Here is a 14554-nt window from a genome sequence, read left to right on the forward strand (position 1 = left end):
GGCCTCCCCGCAAGCCACCTTCCCCGGGTCTCGCGTGCACCTGCGGGCATCCGTCCACACAGCTCCGCCACACCCGGGCCGCCGTAACCAGAAGGCGGGACTCCCAGGGCGGACACCACCCAGACGTGGCCCCGCTTGGTGCGGACATCGCAGCCGGTCTCAGACACCCTGTCCCTCGGGTCGCCTGCTGCAGTGCAGAGCCCGGTCTCCTACAAAGAACCTTTTTCTCTTCCTCTTCCGGGCCCTTCCGGTAAATGTCCCGGACTTGAGGCTCATTGGCTCACGACTGAGCCATGTGTCTATCTCCGAGCCAATCACGATGGGCCTGAGGCTGCCATCTTTGGATTGGCTGGGCGCGGGTCACATGACCCCCTTTGGAGCATGGCTGCCGTGTGTTGGGCGGCTTCCCGAAAGGAGAACCAGGGAGGCTGTGACGAAGACAAGGGGGGGCGTTCGGATGTCCGCTGGCCTGGAAACCAGGTCCCCGGCTCGTTTCCTCGGCTGAACAGACAGACTTCCTGTAGGCGGCGGAAGGCGACCTCATGTCGCCCGGGGCCTGAAATCGCCCCATTTCCCTGCAGCCGCCAAGCGGGGCGAACTGGATTTCACCCTTCCCAGCCGAAGGGCCCTTCCTCCTCAGCTGCTTGGCTGTCCTGTCCTGCTGCGTGGCTGTGCGGGGACACAGAGTCCACCCATGGGGGCAGGTTCCTGGCCACCCCTTCCCACCTGCCCGTCCGCCTCGCCCCCGGCACCCGGCGCTTCCAGGAGCCCCGCCCTCCCGGACCTGCTCTCAGTCAGGTAACCTGGTGCTGCGAGGCCCACGGAGGCCGAGAGCGGCAGACGCGACACGCCGATCGGGGACCGAGGTCGTGACGTTTTCCTGTCCTCAAACTGTACGTGCTCTTTCCGGTGCAGACCGGACAGCCAAAGGGCGGGCGGGGTGGCGAGGGTGGACATTTCGGTCACTGTTGCCAGCTGTGCACAGGATCCGTGGGGAAGCAGGATGGAGGCCGCCTCCTCACGCCTCCTCTTGCTCCCACGGGCCATCCCAGGCGATGATGGTGACTGAGCTTTGAGGCAGCGCAGGTGTGCACAGAGGCGTCTGCTCACCCCTGCATCGCCTCTCATGATTTCAACAGACAGCATGACTTCTTTTAGGTGAATGCCCTCAAGAGGCCGCTCTGAGCATTAGGCCCAAGACTGAGCCCTAGTAATCTGACCACTCTCGGGACCGGAATGGGGACGAGGGGTCTGCAGGCCGATCTGTTGCCTCCATGTGTTCTCAGCCCAGAGAGAGGGGCGCGGCTCTTGGTGGGATGATGCCTCAGTGGCTCCACCAGCACCACGGGTTCACACAGCCACATCCGTTTACTCATTCACTGACTTGCTCACTCGTCCATCAAGCTCTGAATCCTGCCGGCTACATGCCATGGTCAGAACCAAGGATACAGAGACTTACAGTCAAATGAGGAGACCAGTAATTACGGTCCAGGGTGATTTGCAATCCCCCGCAGAGCATGCTAGCGTCCACGAGCTGGGTGGCTTAAAACAACCGCAGTTTACTCCCTTGCAGTTCTGGAGGCAGCAGATCTGAAATCAGATCAAAGTGTGGGCAGGGCCATGTCCCCTTCAACACGTCCTGCCTCTTCCAGCTCTTGGCGGCCCTAGGCATTCCTCTGCCTCTGTGTTCACGTGGCCTCCTTCCCCCGATGCATCTTTCTGCCGCTCCTTTCGTATAAGGACACCAGTCCTTGACTTAAGGCCCACCCTGAATTCAGGATGACTTCGTCTTGGGATCCCTAACTAATGACATCTGTGAAGGCCCTGTTCCCAAATAAGGTCACCCCTGGGGTTCCGGGCGGACGTCAATCTGAGAGGACCTCTTTGTCCCACTACAGACGGGGACGACTCCGGGAGGAGACGAGCACCCTGTGGGGTGAGGAAGAGGACCAACCTAAGAAGTGTTCTACCACGTTCTAGGTGGTGTTAGAGCTCAACAGAAAAGCCGAGTGCCAGGGGTCCTACCTGACAAACTAAACTCTGCACCTCGGATCTTGACAGCTTTTCTCTGACAACGTCTTTCCCGAGTGCCGCGCAGTAGGGAGACGAGGCCCGTGCACGCGTGTGCCTGTACGTGCGTGTGTGCGTGTGTGTCTGTGTGTGGAGGGAAGGGTCCAGAAGCGGAGCGGCACATCAAGCAGGACCGAGATGACTGTACACAGTGCCTCCCCTCAAGCCCTGGTTTTAGGGGCAAATCCGAGAACACCGGCCGCCTGCCAGCTCCTTCCCTGCCCGATCCTGGCGGGCCGTCAGGAGGTGTGGGGCGCGGCCTGACTGAGCAAGAGCGCGCCTGTGAGAGCTCCCTGTTCACTGTGTCGGGCGGTCAGACACGCATTGTCTCTGCCCCTCTCCTGGCTGACGGTGGAGAGCTAGGTGGCAGTGTGGGACGCTGCCTGGCTCCCAGCGTCTGAGGGCTGGAAGGCTTGGACTTACAGGCAGAGTGGAATCGCCCTCCCAGGCGGGATGGGAGCACAAAGCTCGTGGCCATCAGCTTCCTGGGGGGCAGGCGTGCGGCCAGCATCACCCACAGCCACGTTAGCCCGATCCGTGACCCCAGGGGGCCTGCCTCAGGTGGGGGAGGTTACGGCCACTGTGGGTCTCCTGCCTCAACCCGCCCTTGCTGCAGAAAGACAGACCCTTGGGATTCGAGGCTCCTGCTGTGATCACCGCACCCCTGTTCATCCCAGGAACTCAGATGCTCCTGGGGAGCCAGTTGGCAAGGGTAACAATGGCAGGGACCGCGGTAGCAAGCAATCAGCCCCAGTGACAAGGAGCAGGTGCTGCCCAACGCCAGCCACAGGTTGCCGTGTGAAATGTGAGCCTGGGGCTGGCAGATTTTTTTATTGGGGGGCGGTTATAAGGACAGAATCTAGAAACCAGGATTTAACATAAACCCTCCAATGTGTTAACACTGGCTCAATCTTCAAAAACATTCTGAAAACTGACCTGGTATAGTCATTCTGGGGCTCAGACGTGACATCGAGGGAGGTCCCCAGTCTGCAGCCTCTGCCGCCCGGTGGCACCTGTCGATCATCGTGAAGGTAGGTGACGTCGGTGCAGCCTCAGCTCGGCGTCCAGCCCCCGCCCAGCCTCACAGACCGTGTGTGATGCAATTCTCTAGCAACTCGGGGATACGTTTGTCTGTTCTTCAGATGCCCCTCAAGCACCTGCCGCGGGCCGGGCGGGGTTCACGGCATTGGACGCAGCTTCGCCAGTGTGACTGCTTTTCCGGAGTCCTCGTGGTGAGGGGCGGGGAAGGGGCACGCAGCACACGAGCAAAGCGGTAAACGGACAAGGTCGTTTCAGATCGTGCCACTGGGCCACACATGAAAGTCCTGGGGCGGATGGCCCTTTGGAGGAAGTGGTGTCCCCAGAGGGTGTGACATTTGAGCCAGCCCTCTGAGCAGAGGCAGGCTGGTTATCACAGGAAAGGGGACCCCAAGGGCTGACGTGCATCGTGTCTAGGGGTAGGGGAGGTGGGGCACAGGGCGGTGCTGGGGCGGGAGACGGGGGCCCTGGGCGGGGCCACCTGGCTGTGATGGGGATCCTTCTAAGTGCAAGGAGAACTCCTGGCTGGACCGGAGCCTTGTTTGCAGCTCGTGCAGGGTGGCTCTGAGTGCTGGGTGGAGCCTGGACATGGAGGGGTGAACGCGGAGGCCAGCCGGGAGAGAGGGGCGCCCCCTGCAGGTGGGGCGCATAAGCACCGCGTCTGCAATTTGCTGGTGTCCAGACCAGGGACCAAAATAACTTAAAAATCACCACTCCAGGAAAACAGAACAGCCAGCCGTGAGTCTGGGAGCCACCTGAGGAAAGGACCAGCCGACACCCAAGTGTCACGAGCTGTGACTCCCCAGGGGCCAGATGGGGAGCGAGCCCGCGAAGGAGCAAATTCTCCTAAATTCGCCCACGGTCTGAAATTCAAACATGAGCCATATGGCTGTCTCTGATCTGAGCACCACAGACCTACACACTGCAGATCCCCAGTTTGTCATTAACCAACTGAAAAAATGTCACATCTTTCGAAAACAAAAATGACCTTTGAGGGGATGTTCCAGCTGTTAGGAGGACCGGGCGGCCGTGAAGAACAGGCTCCCTCTCAGGACCCGCCGGGCCGCTGGCGAAGCCGCCAGGCCGGGAGGCGCGGGCAGCTTTTGTGGCTGACTGCGGACGCTGCTAAGTGCAAAGCTGACAGACCCAGCTGATGGGCACGTGTTGTGCTGAGGTGTCTTCCTAACCCAAAAAAGCCCTCAAATTCCGATTATCCTTCCCTCCACCTAGGTGGCCAGATGCCACAAATCCCAGCATTAGAAATCGCTTTCGGTTAAGATGCTTTAGGTCTTAGGTGGATGCCAGTGTATTCCCAGGGAAGAGTGACTTTAATCCGTTATTTTCGACATGGCTCGATAAGATTGGCCGTCATTACTCAGCAAGGTGGCACACAGGGCTGGTACGTTTTCTCTGGGGACTGGGGACAGTGGTGGGAGGGGAATGCCTTAGTTGAGGTCCCCGTTACAAAGGCGCATATAATCTTCCAGGAATGATAAAAGGGGCTTGCTAAAACACTAGCGATTTAGAAGAACCCCTAAGTAAAATGAGGACAATTAAATTCAGCAGATTCACTGACACTTGCTCAGAGGCAAAGAAGGTGAATGAGTGGTAGAAAGAAAAGCTGTGCGTCCCGGATTTCCCATACAGGGACAGCTGCGGAAGGTTCCGGCACGGTGCCTTGTAAGGGATCAGCAAGAATGATTCTGCAGAGCTGAGAGCAGAGACCCAGACGGTTATTTGGACAGCTGTGCTCCCAGCAGCGTGGCTCACAACGCCTGACTACAAGGGGACGGGATTCGTCCAGAAAAGGAAATGAAATGTTGACACTGTGCTACAATGACCCTGAGGACATTGTGGGCGGTACAGTAAGGTGCAAGGACTGGGCAGGCGAAAATGCTTCCCCGAATGGTCCTATGTTGGTGCCTCTGCTCCGAGGCACCAGGCACCGTGGCTTCTATTGTGTATGCCCCTCTCTCGGGCTCTGCCTCACTCAACGGATTTCCCCGCCCGGACGGCATCCCTGGCAGTCGGGGCACAGCCTCGTTCTGAGTAGTTCACCCCAGGCTTCGGGCCCTGGTGGCATCTTAAAGCGCAGGAACAGTTTGAGGCAGCCTTTTCTAAATTCTAGCCCGGGGCCGGAGACTGCACGCTCACGGAGCGTTCTGGATCTGTCTGCATCTCGGAGCATGACCTGCGGGCCACTGGCTCTCGTAGGTGTGAGCTGCACCGGGCACGGATTCGGGAATGCGGTCCCCATCTATCGTGCTCAATACGTCACGTTTCCATCCCCGTTGAAGTCACACCGACACTGATCCCAAGAAAACCTGGGCTCGTTCGCTCCTGTAGTAGAAAAATAAAGGAATATGGCGGGGGAAAGGCAGCACCAGAAAGGAGAAGACAGAAGTCCCAAAGCAGGCTTTGTGAAGGATTTCCTGTGTGACATCAGGCCAGTCACCTTACCTCTCTGAGCCCGTGTGTCCAGTGAGGAGTCTGCATTCCCTGAGTGTGACCGAAACAACGTTCCCTAGAATGATTTCCTTCCCTCGCTGCCCCCTGGGCACACATGCTTTTTCCCCAAATGCAGTCTGTCTCCACCGCCTGCTCCTCACTGACAAAAGTAGTGACTTACCGTCACGGGGCCCGGCCTCTGGTGGCGGCCCCCGAGGGCCCCCGAGGAAAGACCACTTCGCGTCTCCGCGGCACGGCTGGGTTCCAGGAGGCACGGAAAGGCTAAGTATCTCATCCAAGGTCACCCACGAGGAGATGCTGGGGCTGGGGGCCCGTGTAAGCTGATCCAGTGCCAAAGCACGTGTTCTCATCATGCGCACCCTGCTTCCTCCAGGGATGGGAGCATTTGGTGGCTCACCTCCTCGTTCAGGCTACACAGTGCTCTTCTGGATCTCTGTCACTCCTCAACCCTCTTCTCTTGTTGGCTCTGCCAGACCGATCCTCGAAACCCTCTTCCAACGCCCAAGATGTAGTGTCGATGTTTACAGCGTTCCTGCACGTGCCCGGGACCGTGCAAGGGCCTCTGTGCACCCTCACCGATCTGCAGTCCCTCATCAACAATTCCCAAATTACATAAAATATGTCTCTACGACCCAGAAATTTTTTTCGGAGGTTTGCGGCAAAAGCATTTCCCGGTCTAATAATGAGGAACCGTGTAAAGTGTTCGTTTAGCACACTTACTGCAATTACGTTTGTGTGCGTTTTGCTGCGTCAATGTGAAAGAACGTGTCGTGATGGGGTGCTCCCCCAGAAGTGGGTACCACTGCGTGTGTTACTGCATGTACATGTATATGTGCCTATCTGGCCACACACGTGCTGTGTTGACTCCCTCCCCCCCATACCCTCCGCATCACAGCCCACCTCCCCTCTCTGAGGCCATTTATTACGACAGATGACTTCTTTCCTGCGAGGATCCAAGTTCCGTGTCCCATTTCCCTTCAACAGCCCTCGGTTTCCGGGAAAGCCTCTTACATAACCTCGGGTCTCTTTTTATTTCTGGAGAAGTCAGCCTGCGTGTTGCCTTCAGACCAGCAAGGCCCACGGGGCCTCATCAGAGCTGGGCCTAATGAAGGAAGATTTTCCACAGAGTGCTGATTTATTTTCTTCCCTCCTGAGGTGTGAGCTGTGTGGGTCAGAATAACTTACCCTGCTCTACTGAAGAGAAATTACGTCTCGATGGTTCCCCAAAGGACAATTGAGTCCTCCGTCCGTATGTAAAGGCGGCCGCAGGAATGTTCTGTTCCAAAGCCATAAAAACAGCAAAGGGTGTACCTCATTATCATGCTTACGGCAGACTAACTTCTTCCTTAACTGTAAACTCTCCTGACATCTCCAACTGGGATAATTGCGGTGCTTAAGGGAACTTTTGGCCCTGCTAAAAATACTTAGCCACAGTCTGCACAGCAAGGGGTGCACTTACAGGTGATCCCGGAAAGCCTCTGTGGCCAGCATGTGCTAATTCGTCAGGGAGCCCTCCTGGCTCCGATGTGTCTTCGTTCCCCTTGCGTCGCTGTCCACCTCGACCTCACACCCCTGCTTCCGACGCTAGGGAGCCTGGGGGAGCTCGGTCCTACCCGGCGGCGAGGGGGCAGGAAGGAGATTCACCTGCTTAGTTTGGAGACTATACACGCTGCTGCTGGCTCACCAAACCCCAGTTTCCTCCTCTCTTGGGAACGCAGCTCAGCTAAAGTTCCTGGTGTCCCGGCAGCCGCATAAAGCAAATGCCTGAGATTTGGTCAGCGCACTGCACACGGACATGGCGTGTGCCGATGAAGGCCCGGCCCGGAGAAGCCCGGCTCTCGTTCCCCATCCACCAGCTGGATGAAGAAGCCTCGAAGGAGGACAGAACCACAAGTTGGAGAGGACCTGGGTCCCAGAGTCACCATGTGGAGGACGCCCTCTGTGCACCTGCCCGGAACACGAACGTGACCACTGTTAAATCACTTAACCCGGCCCTGACCAGGCGTTGCCCATATTCACGTTCCAGAAGCCTTCCGCTGGGATCTGGGCATCACCCGAGATGCCCTCATTGAGATATTCTCCCTTTACCCTGAACCAGCTTACCCGCTTCTTTAGTTATTCAGCAAAGACCATGTAGGCTCAGTCGCCCTCCCCGGGAACACGGAGTCCGGCTGGTGATCAGCTACGCCATATTCCACTCACATCACCCTACCAGCTGGTCCGTGCAGCTGTTAGTGCCCAGAGAGGAAATTCCACTTATTTCTTCCTAATCCTGCTGTAGCCGAGAGAACGGTTTTATTTCCATACCCCATAATCCTCCCAGGTGTCCTGGGCTCTTACACTCTTAGGAGTCATTTGAACCCATCTGGGAGGTGGCTCTTGCAAATCAAAACCAGACATCTCACTGGCCATCTCTTGGTCAGACGTCCTCACTGGACGGGAAGGAGAAGTAAGTCTGGGTGCTGAACCAGCTCTCTCGGGGCTTCTGGATCGTGTCAGTGGAAGACACTCGTTATCTCCATCTCGATCCGGTATGCAGAAGGCTTCTGGTCCCTTCTCCTTCCCCAGCCAGTGGGAACTTTTACATACGTTGGGGCAGAGAAAAGCTGGTCTGCTAACGTGCTTCTGCTGCTTTTGTACCAGCAGCCGTTGGGGGTAATAATCAATTATCAGGTTGTCAGTTGAGAATTTACAGTGATACCAGTGGGTGCAGGTGGAGGTTTCCCCCCAACCACCTTTACCTGCCTGGGTGCAACCATGTAGGAAACGAGGGTGAGATTTAGCTGGGGGTGGTTTTTCTCTAGGTGAGTCTAACACATGGCAAGACAGCCAGGAGAGTTGGAGGGGGCAGGGTGTAGCAAGAGTCTGCTGATTACCGTAGAACGTGGTGTCTAAACTAGGTAAGGAGAGCGGGCGTGAACAGCAGAACTGGGGGGGACTGTGCTAGAGAGTCTCTATCCCAACATGTCACAGAGCTGGGGGTGAGGTGGGGGAGTGGTGGTGGGGCGGTGAGGGAGGTGGCCACGGGCTAGCAGGACGAGGGATCGGCTGTCTGCAGAGAGCATTTCAGCCCCTATCAGGTAACCATTCGTCTAGTTGGGGTCTTCCTGGCAGTCTTTTGGGCGCTTACGTAGAACCTTATGTAGGGGAGGGAATTCGCATGAGTGGTAACGTAGCGTATCATGGGGTTTTATCAGTGTTAACGCATATATGCCTACCTTATTTATTTATTTTTTTTTTACCGCTGCGTGGTATTTCACACGCTGTTTTTACCTGTTTACTTAACTATTCCCCTGTGGGTGTACTTTTAGGTTAGTTTCGATTTTGCATTATTAGAGATGATAGCCAATCTCAGAAGGCCCATCACATCTTTCCATTCCTGTCTTATTCTCAAAAACAGAACAAAACAAAAAACCCAACACCTGTACTGATGGAGAAGCGGTCCCAGTTGCCAGAGGCGGGCGGGCGAGGGCGGGAGCACAAAGGGAAGGAACGTCCTCGAGGGAATTTCATGGGCCCTGGCTGTGCTGCTAGGTCCAGAACCCATACGTGTGTCAAAACTCAGGGAACTACAGAGGAAAGAAGGAGAATGTTGTTTGTCAGTTTTTTTAAAGATTCGGTTAATTTTTAAAAGTTAACCACTTTCGTATGTGTCGTCCTGACGGCCGGTGCACTCGCGAAAGTACCCTCTCGAGTGGCCTCTCAGAAAGGGGGTCGCGGTCCCAGAGCATTGCATCCTTAGTTTCAGTCTTTCCCGCCACACTGTCTTACAAAGTGATGACACCCATGGGCTTTTCTTCAAGGCAACGTGGCCTGAAGGATGCTTCCTGCCATGCAGTCTGTGGAAAACCTCCACAGAGAATTGGAGATCCAGGTATTCGGAATCCTACAGTGACGCCAATCTGTTTTCCAACTGCTGTCCTTTCTTTTTCCTGGTATAGACTGCCAACGCGGGAACAGAGTGGGAAAGAAGAGTGGAAAGGCATTAGAGCAGGGGTTGAGACTTCGCGTACCTGCAGGGCATAGCTGATAACACAAAGTAGCAATCGTAATTAATAATCGTAACAAATAGTGGAAAACCCTCACATGTTGCTTTCAGGGTGGTAGGCGCCGGACAAGCTGCCTTGCCTGCTGCCGATCATCTGAGCTTCACAGCCAGCCTTCAAATCCCTATCCTACAGAGGAGGACACCGAGCCATAGAGAGATTTGAGCAGTGCACCTGCTGTCGCAGCTAGCCTCCTTCCTGGGGAGGGCATATTCGCATCCTCCTGGAAGGGGTCAGAACGGGGGTTTCCTTACAAAACGTCTCAGTTAAGTATTGATTCAGTTAGATCACGTCACAACCTCTGGATAAGAACTGGGTGAAAATACGGGGCTTGAAGACGCTGACAGCGACCTCGTGGCGTCTCGGTGATTCTCGGAGACCCGGCTGGCGGAGCTCACACAACGCTGGCCCTCGGTTCTTCTGACTGCGAACACACTGCGCGTGTCACTGCATAACAGACGTCAGCAGACCCCCGTGACATAAAAATGAAATGATGGACCTTTTATTTTCGTTTATTGTTGTCGTTTATTAATTGTGATATAGGAAACAGTTTATGATGACAGTTTACTTTAATGGCTGGCTAACGGTTATAATTGTTGCCCGTGGACCGGGTGCCACTGGGGTCTGTGCTCGCCTCCCGGCCAGCTGGGGGTCAGCCTGCCACCTCCTCGGTGTGGACTCCCGTCCAAAGCCTCGGCCAGTTACTTTAATGAGAGCCGAAGTGTGGGGAGAGCAATTAGGCTTTCAGAAGGGCGATTAAGGGAAGTGGCTCATTGACACCTGATAAACTCCAACTGTTCAGGCCCAGTTTTAATCTTTGCTCCTATTCCCAGGGAAACAGTCATCTAAGAAGGCTGAAATTAGAGGCCCGGCGCCATCGGGAGTTAATTCTATAGACCGCAAACCTTGCAAATGCTGGAAAAGTGAACAGGCTTAGCAAAAATGGAAGCTGGGTGCTGCATTAACGGCCCAAGGAGAGAGGGTTTTCCTGCCTTTCTCCAGGATGTGCGGATTCGCGTTAACAGGACAGAACAGTGGGGCGCCTGGGTGGCTCAGGTGATTGAGCGTCCGACCCTGGATCTCGGCTCGGGTCACGATCTCAGGGTTCGTGGGTGGACGCGAGCCCCGTGTCGGGCTCTGAGCTGGCAGAACAGAGCCCGCTTGGGGTTCTCTGTCTCTCGCTCTCTCTCTGCCTCTCCCCGATTCTCTCTGAAAATACATTTTAAAACTTTTAAATAAAATAAATTTAAAAATAGAACAGTTCCTAGAACAAAGGTGAACAATATTTGTGCAAACTCACTATGATCACTCAAATCCCACAAAATCTTGCTGAGAACCTACTCAGAGCGAGACATCGCAAATGTGCTGGAGGGCTTACTAAACGTCCACTGAGTGGAGGGACAGCTGACCACGAAGGTTGACGGCCTGCTTCTCAGAATGAGACACTCACAGGGCACACCCAGCACAAATGGGTTTGCAGAAGCCAGCAGTGTGGATGAATCAGATTCGGTCCAGGCATCTCTCCCCAACTCTTGATTTAGCTGATGTGGTAACTAGAATGTGAACCCTCGCCGCCCCCCCCCCCCCAAAAGAAAAGATCCGCATCCTAATCCCTGGAACCTGTGGATGGATATGTTGCCTTCCGTGGCCAAGGACACTTTGCAGATGGAATGAAGGTCGGGGGCTGGAGGCAAGGAGGTTGCCCGGACCAGCCAGGTGGACCCTGTGCTCACGGCTTCTTACGGGAGGGACACCGAGGGCCGGGGGAGGGGGAGGGATGGCTGTCCACTCCCCTGTGCCTCAGTCTCCTTATCTGCACAATGGGCGACAGTCACAGCCCATGCCTCACAGCAAGAATGCAAGGACCACGTGAATTAACACAGGAAATGTGCTTCTAGCTTCCAGCGATAAAAACAAAGGTTATTATATATGAAAACATGCCTGATTCCTCGGGAACTTCAAACCCTCTTTTTTTTTTTTTTTCTAACTGAAGTGTAGTTGCCACAATGTTGCATTACTTTCAGGTGTAGGACACAGTGAGGCGACACATCTATACATCATGCTGTGCTCACAAGTGTAGCAGCTACGTGTCACCATGTAACACTAATTGCCACCGCAGACCTCGATCCGCGTGCGGTCCCCAGGACTTCAAACCCATTTTTAAAATACACAGTAGGGGCGCCTGGGTGGCTCAGTCGGTTGAGCGTCCGACTTCAGCTCAGGTCACGATCTCGCTGTCCGTGAGTTCGAGCCCCGCGTCGGGCTCTGGGCTGATGGCTCGGAGCCTGGAGCCTGCTTCCAATTCTGTGTCTCCCTCTCTCTCTGCCCCTCCCCCGTTCATGCTCGCTCTCTGTCTCAAAAATAAAAGGTTAAAAAAATTTTTCTAAATAAAAAATAAAAATAAAAAAATAAAATACACAGTAACTAACAGAGTATTAATGTAACATATTGCCATTTCAAACTCAGTCCAAAGACAGGAGGAGACTCGACCATAGCTTCCGCGAGCCCGCTGGGCAGTGTTTCTCTGTACGAGCCTTACAACTAAGTGAGCGTGTGTGCACATGTATGGGCCTGTTTGCACACATAAATTTTGCCGGATCGCTTGCGTTAGATTAAAGTTACTGCTTCCCATTTAATTTCCTCAGGGCCCCGGCAATAACTCGGATCTCTCTGTGGTGTGAGTAGCCTCCGAAAATGGTTCCGACCCGGCTGAATGGCTGCTTAAGTATTGGTTAGACTAAGCTGAAGCGATAGATGACCTTTATCCAGAAAGGCGGGAGAGACAAGTCATGTGAAGGGACACATATCCCGTTGGTCCCCAGCTCCCTAAAGCCTTGATCCAGAGCACGTTCTACAGACCACCCCCCCCCCCATCTTCCCTCCAGTCCCCTCCTCGGGAAGGCTTGCCCACAGTGAGGTCTGCCGTGCCGTGTGGAAGGATGGGCAGGAAATTGCCGGATACTGTAAAGGTGGATAGGGCGCACGTGTGCTGATTTGGAACATTTATTTCTTCTTTTCTTTTCCTGAGCAATAGCTATTTTATTGTGCTTATATTAGTTTGTGTGTGTGTGTGTGTGTGTGTGTGTGTGTGTGTCTGTCTTGAAAAAGATGAGTGGCGCCCGGGTGGCTCAGTCGGTTAAGCATCCGACTCTTGATTGGCTCAGGTCATGATCTCACGGTTCGTGGGTTCGAGCCCCGTGTCGGGCTCTGTGCTGACAGTGCAGAGCCTGCTGGGAGCTCTCTCTCCTTTCTCTCTCCCACTCCCCATTCTTGCTCACTCTCTCTCTCTCTCAAAATAAATAAATAAGCTTTAAAAAAAAGATGACAAGTTACTCCTGCCCTCACGCTTCGCGTTCATGGCCACGTGATGTGATGGGAGTCAGGCCTTCAAAGTGTGCACCGGCGTGTTCTACACGGTAGGGGTGGGGCCGTGGGTGGGGGAGCTTGGCGGGGGAGGGGTGCCTGGCCACTGGGGGAGGTCACAGAGGCTCAGGGGCAGGGAGGGCTGGAATCAATGCCAGGGCTCTGTCCCCAGGCTGTCGCGAACCTGGTGGTGGCCACTGAGCCTGACCTGGGACCTCACAGGTGGGGACAGAGCAGGTGCACACAGAGGCTCACCACACTGAACTTAACAGGAAGGGTGACAGGTCTTGGCTGCTGTGCCTACCTGTGTGGCCACTCCCGCCCCCCCAGGGGCCGCCGAGGGAGAGCTGGGTGCTCCCACAGGGACCCCGTGACCCCCAGAGGCCGGCAAGCTTCTTCCGGGCTGAGGGAGGCAGGGGGCCCGGGGGTCCAGCTTCAGCTCTGCCCCGTCTGCCCTGCTCCTCACCCGAGGAATCAACCAGACCACGCTCCTCACGTTTCTGGGCATAAAGCCCCCGGAGAACCTGCTGAATAGTCTCTGGGCCCCACCTAGAGGCTCCGATTCAGCAGAACCAGGCAGAGGCCCAAGCAAAGCGGGGCTCGGGAGTAGGACCGCCCTGGGTCCCACACCCCCCCCCTCACCCAGCTCTGGGACCTTGGACAGACCCTTCCCCTCCCTGTGTCCTCATTGCACCTCGGAGATGGGACCGCTGTGCCGGTCAAGTGGGACGCAGGGAGGCCGCTCTCAGGCCCCTGGGAAACTCAGCTGCCCTGGGGCGTCGTCAGCGTCCGGCCCGCACGACCCCGTGGCCCGGCTGCAAGCTCCGTGGACGCCCTTCGTGATTCCAGGCTGGCGAGGCGGCCGGTGCTTGGCGCACAGGGAACCCATGAGTGTCTGCGATTCCTGCTTTTCCCCGTGGGGACCGCTGTGGTGAAATCTCTCTAAAATAAGCCCGGAGAATGTCACAGCCACGAGAGCCACAGCGCAGGTGACAGACACGCGCCTGGAGCCCGTCCTCCTGGGTCACCATGACCTCATAGCAGAGCTCCCGCCGGTCGCGCCATTCCTCTGGCACTTCCCGAAAACCTGGGGGCCACTGTGGGCGTCTCGGCAGGAGGCCCCAGCCCTGACCCACTCACCCCAGCCTGCACTCCTTCCCACACGCCACAGAGGGTCCCCCCCCCGGCCCTCCGGGCCCCAGGCACACACCGGACCCATCAGGAGAAGCGAGAGCCGGTTACTGTCAGTTTGGAACATTTCTGGAAAGACGGTCCTCGTTCTCTGATCCTGCGAAGCTGCTGAAGAAGCAGTTTTCTCATAGGACGTGAAAAGCAGCCTCCTTCCCTACTGTGCAGCGTCAGGACGAATAACGAGCTAATTAATTAACCCTGCGCTCCGGCCCAGACAGACCCTCCGCCTCCGACCCCCCTTACGGGTAGGGTGCAGCCGCGGGGGACAAAGGCAAGAGCGACATAAACACAGCAGGCTCCAGAGGCGGAGGGGCGGCAGCCCGGGGCCTGACCCGGCGACCCCCAGCCTCATCGGAGACCCGGGCTCCCGCCTCAAG

At 55.9% G+C, this 14554-nt stretch overlaps 1 long non-coding RNA gene across 1 annotated transcript; it reads left to right on the top strand.

Moving 5' to 3' along the window:
* The first annotated feature begins 380 nt into the window (after nt 1-380).
* Nucleotides 381-10128, top strand: LOC144613930 (uncharacterized). The gene is made up of 2 exons (XR_013551419.2): nt 381-798; nt 9677-10128. It is a non-coding gene; the product is annotated as an uncharacterized LOC144613930 (long non-coding RNA).
* The last annotated feature ends 4426 nt before the right edge of the window (nt 10129-14554 follow it).

This window comes from Panthera onca, chromosome D3 (genome assembly GCF_046562875.1).
Source record: "Panthera onca isolate mPanOnc1 chromosome D3, mPanOnc1 haplotype 2, whole genome shotgun sequence".
NCBI lineage: Eukaryota > Metazoa > Chordata > Mammalia > Carnivora > Felidae > Panthera > Panthera onca.